We start from the raw sequence: 5,582 nt of genomic DNA, 5'->3' as shown, positions 1-5,582 counted from the left end.
GGCACCCTAAGAGTTGATACGAGCCACAAGAGAATGACAACTCCTTTTCCTCCATTGTGCTCCCAATAACATTTGCACATCCTAACCGGTTCCAAATGTAACTCGCCTGTGAATTGATCTTTTCTCCGAAACGCTCCAATTGAGTACTTTCTTCTTCTTTCGCTCCAAATGAATCCAAAGTACCTAATAACTCAAATTCAAACATAAGATACATAATTTACAAGAAAAGTCGCAAATAAAGAATAAATACTAGATATAAAAGTAGGTGTTTTAGACACCTATCAGCTTGTTGAGTCATGTTCATGTCTTTATAAAAACATTTCTGATGTATTAGCTAGATAAGAAAAAATTAGTAAAGAAAACTATCTTTCTCTCTGAAATTCTGTTCTCCCCAATCCAATCTCTACCTTTTGAGATTTAGAGTTGCTTCCTGAGACCCAATTATCACGTAGATCGTGAAAAATGGTATCAGAGCACTCGATTCCTTGTGATCCAATGAAAACAGTTTGAAGCTAAATTGAAAATTTTATGGAAGAATCCATTTGCTGAGTGGAGAGATGCTACGGAGGATTACACAGCTCAGTTGAAGGACTTCGCAGAGTGTCTAAGTAAACTGAAACCTGATGTAAAGTTACTCGAACCCTCATCTGGATCTACACTCGCCATCGACATCCAATTGGAAGTTCCATTGACTTAAAATCATCAAGTCATCTCTTTGAAGTTGTTGTAGCTAACCCTAGCTTTCCTACTAAATCAGTGAGTAATTTTACTTTTCATTCTTCAATTCCTATACATACATATTCAGCAGAAGAAGGTAATTGTCGATCTACACCCAAAATTGATTTTACTGATATTGATGGAGTCAGTTTTACCAATTCAGTTAAGAAGTACAAAGTGAGGTCGAAAATTCTGAATTACCAAGAGGGTAAACCATTCAATCTTGATAATAAATCTGATAATGATGATGCGGGTTTTCAAGTTAGAAGGATTACAAATGCTGAGGTATTATGTATCCTACACATAATTCAAATTACTTATGTGGTTATCGTGTTACCATTTCCTGATTACAGCCGTATGCTATTTGATCGTGGTAAAGAAATTGAATCTGTGATGAGGTGTTCTTCTGATGATAGAACCATTTCCAAATTATGCATTACTTCTTGTTTGCTTGTTTGTAATGGTTGATTTGCATGGATGTTTATTCCGGAAAATTTGCTTATCAACTGAATTTTGAACGTGGGTACTAATTAATTTTGTTAATTGGGATTTCAAATGTGTTGGAGTTTATTGAAAGTGGAGACAGGTGGGTTGACATCAAGATGTTGGAGGAAATACCTCAGTAGGATAAGGTCCTCTATGTTACTACGATACTTCAAGTGGCAAGGGAAAACAAGCTTGAGAATGCTCAAGCACTACTTGAGCAACCACTTGTTAGAGATTTCATACCACCTACACTTGGAAAAGATCTTGGAGCTATTAAACTGTATATTTATTACGTTGAAGGTAATTCTGAAGTCTATGAAGAATCTGTTTATGAACTTGTTCTTCATCAAGGGTACCAACTAGATTCAGAGTTTACAAATTCAGTGGTGTTTATATTGGTTAAAGATGGTGACATTGGCTCCCACATGAATCAGTTTGCGAAAATGTCACTCAGAAACATCATAACTGGTTATGCTTGTGATTGTAATTTTGAACTGGGGTTTGTTCATTTGATTACAAATAGGGGAGACTGTTTATATAGTATCCTGGATTCTTCTCAAAATGTATTTGATCGAGGAAATGTGTTAGATAGTACGTGGTATTTCTATTTTTACCGTTGTTGTTGCGTTTTCGATCTCAGAGCTCAATGCATAAAGCCACTTTCATTCAATATTTCAGCTGTGCACTCTCATGGGTTATTCCATGCGTATCTTCATGCTTCTGTTTATCAACTTCTGCAGCTAGGGACTGATGGTGATGTTTGTTTTTATCGATTTTCTACCCAGTTGGTTAAAGTCTTGATTTCAGATAGCGATCCTGTAGAGTTCCATGTTTGTTCTCTTGGAATTTTCCAAGTCCCGAAAAGAGTACTCGGGCAATTCATTGTGCGTCCTGGGCTGTGTTTCCTTCCTACATATATTTTTTGGATAGTTATGTTCATTTACTTGGAGTTCATAGTGTGTCAGAATGCTTCGGAAAGATTCCAATAGATAGAGCTGCTGAAAATAGAGATTTAATGGCAGTTAAGAATCCCAATTGGAGTTGTCCGGCCACATATGACCTTGCACATCATCTTAATTCTTGCGCAATCAGTATTTCAACCATCTTATGTCATGGGTTCTGTCAAGTGCATCCTAATACTTATGCTCATTACTTGGCAAAGCCATGGGGTGAGGGTAGTATATGTTTTGATGAATATAGGTGTTGGTTAGATTTGTCGTTTAGTGATCCAATGGTCTGGATGTCAGCTAACGATGGTGTTTCTACTACTGTCTGTCATGGATTCTCTACAGAGCGACCCAGAAGCTTTCTGCATCATGTAATATTATTTAGAGAAACTTATGCACCAGCTGGTAAACTGTTCTCGCGCAAATTGCTGGTTATGTTGAATGATGATTGTATTAGACTCCATGCCTATTCTCTTGTGTTAATTCTCATAGTTGTTAGAAGTTTTTTCTGGTTCTTATGGATGGGTTTGTTCGTATATGGTTGAATGCCTCTATCTATGTTGTATGAGAGTCTTACTGTTCGAGAAGCAGTTATGAAGTTGCAGTTCTATCAGAGAATAATGAGAATACAACTCATTATCACCATAATTCACATTCCAGTTGTGTTGTTCCTGGTGATATGCAGAAAGTTGGAATTGAGGTCGTTTCCGTGGGACTTCTGGGGTGCAGGAAATGTTCGCTGGATCAGTGTAACTAGTATGGGAGTTCACTTCTGCATGGGAAGAGTCGACTGCAGACAAGTTATCTTAGATAAGGACGACAAGTTAATAGAGCTACAGGGGAGAAAAGGACGAGCTAGAGATGCCCGGATATATCAAGCAGTTCGACTTCTGGTCAGGTATGATAATTGTATGAATATCACCACTAGTCGTGCAACATTATTATATTCAGCTCCAAGTGCTTCTAGATGTAATTACAAGGAGGAAGAAAGGTATATTACACTCAGGCCTTGGCTGAAAAGAGGAAGCATGACAATCTGGGCTCTACCGAATTGTTTTTAACATCAGTTCACATACTTGTAACTATACTAGATGAGATTGTATCATTCATTGAGAGACCATCTACTCAGGTCGAAGGTATACTGGTACTTACTCATGGCACTCAACTAAGGGATCAGTTTTGATGATCAAGGTGGACAGGCCGCTGGCAGTCAGCGAAGTTCTATGTTTGAAAGAAAGTCAAGTTCACTGGTCGATTTTAAAGCAGTAACTAACAGTCGCAGAGAAATGGTAGGTGGAATGATGAGCCTAGTAGTGAAGTATTTAAGGACCTCGGATGCGGTTTTATCAGCAGTGTGGTTCTGGTCTTGTGATGAGTCTCTCTCCAGTACTCGAGTTAACTTTTCATCTCATATCCTTGAGGACAAGGATAATTTGAAGGAGTGGGATTTGTCATAAAAGTTAATGGCGGAATTCACTTGTTTAGGGCAGCCATTTATCTTGTCTAATGATGTTATAGCTTTGGGGTAGCCTTATCCATAGGATTATTAGAAAGTTTGTGCTGATGGCACGTGCTTTGCACGAGTTGCTTTTGGAGTCATGTTCATGTCTTTATAAGAACATTTCTGATGTTTTAGCTAGGTATGAAAAAATTAGTAAAGAAAATTATGTTTCTCTCTGAAATTTTGTTCTCCCAAATCCAATCTCTATCCTTAGAGATTTAGAGTTGCTTCCCGAGACCCAATTGTCACGTATATCGTGACACAGGCAAACTTCATTTCTTGTGATTTCTGGTGGAGCCGTCTATTCGAAGAGGAAAGTATCCTGATTAAGTGAAATCTCTTAAGACCGCTCGTTTAAAGACTTCTGTGGGATCAAGAAGCCGAGTACCATTGGTTGGAAACTAGATAATTTTAGTGTTATTCGTTTTCGATTGATTTGATTGACTAATGGTTGTTGAAACTTTGATTGCACCTAGTTTTTTTATTCTTGAGAATCTTCTCTTCTGATATAAGATTCATTCAAACTAGATCGAAGTGTCGATGGGATCTTTAGAACTGTTTGTAGATCTAAAGACTTCTTGTGATAATCCATTGTTAACGGATTTTGTTTTGTGCGTGATTGATCGCAAGAGATTCAAGTGGTTTTGTGCAGGTTATTGAAGATTAAAGAAGATGTCAAGACGAAGAAGATTTCTTATTGGTTTTCGTATCTTGTGAACTGTGTGCACAAACCTGGATCGGCTGGGATCCAACTTGAATTTGATTTATTCGATTGATTAGTTGCGGGAGATCGGCATTCTCAATATAGCTCTTTGAGATCTATTTTGATTGAGTGTGAATCTATACATGACTATTTCGGTAGTTGAAGTTAGATGATCTAACCAGAAAAAGGAGTTTATTGGTTTAAACGTAAGAGTCTTTGTCAACGACTCATCTATATCTTTAGGAAAGATTGATTGGAGTGGTTACCAAAAAGATTCTTCCTTTGATGTTTGGAATACGATCCAAAGGACTTGCTATTCACGTGCGTGACTCTAGAAGTCGAAGGCGCGGGGATACTGAGGGAACTAAGTAGTTAGGGGTAGTCTGCTTGGTCTCAGCTATACGAAGTTGGTTTATATTTTGTATATCGGCTTAATTCTGAGAGTATTCACAACTGGACTAGGTCTCGGGATTTTTCTGCATTTGCGGTTTTCCTCGTTAACAAAATCTTGCTGTGTGATTTAGTTTACTTTTCCGCAATTATATTTGTTTATATAATTTAAAGTAAATACACATATACGTTAACTCTGTTATACTAGATAGTGATCCTATATAGTTTGTTATTACCGAACCTATTATGATTGTCGTATCGTCTCGATCTTGTATCCATAGTCAATCACACAGGTTATCTTATTGTCGTAATGTCTCGATCGATTATCCATATACGATCATACAAAGCGTGAATACTGAAGTTGTTGTATTGTCTCGACTTTGTCCATAGACGATCACACTTGGTAAGAGGACTTCAAAAATATTGTGGTGTATTTGGGTACCCTCGTCTTTTCAAATCCCTAAGTGCAATGGTGCAGTTTGTTTAACCAATTTTAGACCTATAGGTCTGATTAGTAGCATCTACAAGATTATCTCTAACTTACTAGCAGAAAGAATGAAGAATGTTATGCTATCAATTATCTCAGATGTTCAAGGTGCGTGTGTGCAGGGTAGGCAAATTTATGATGGAATTCTTATAACCTCTGAACTAATTGATTCGTAATTAAGACAGCAACTTACGGGGATCATTTGCAAAGTCGACTTTAAAAAGGAATTCGACAATGTAAATTGGGTTTGTGTGGATAATACCTTGGCTAGATTTGGTTTTGGTTTCAAATGGAGAAGCTGGATACGGTGGTGTATTTGATGTATTTTCAAATGGTTGTAGAGATAGTGGT

General features: G+C 37.4%; 1 long non-coding RNA gene across 1 annotated transcript; it reads left to right on the top strand.

Moving 5' to 3' along the window:
* The first annotated feature begins 303 nt into the window (after positions 1–303).
* Positions 304–3,831, top strand: LOC113358368. Its single transcript, XR_003364515.1, has 2 exons — positions 304–756; positions 881–3,831. It is a non-coding gene; the product is annotated as an uncharacterized LOC113358368 (long non-coding RNA).
* The last annotated feature ends 1,751 nt before the right edge of the window (positions 3,832–5,582 follow it).

This window comes from Papaver somniferum, chromosome 3 (genome assembly GCF_003573695.1).
Source record: "Papaver somniferum cultivar HN1 chromosome 3, ASM357369v1, whole genome shotgun sequence".
NCBI classification, from domain to species: Eukaryota; Viridiplantae; Streptophyta; class Magnoliopsida; order Ranunculales; family Papaveraceae; genus Papaver; species Papaver somniferum.
This window is presented reverse-complemented; position numbering and strand designations above follow the sequence as displayed.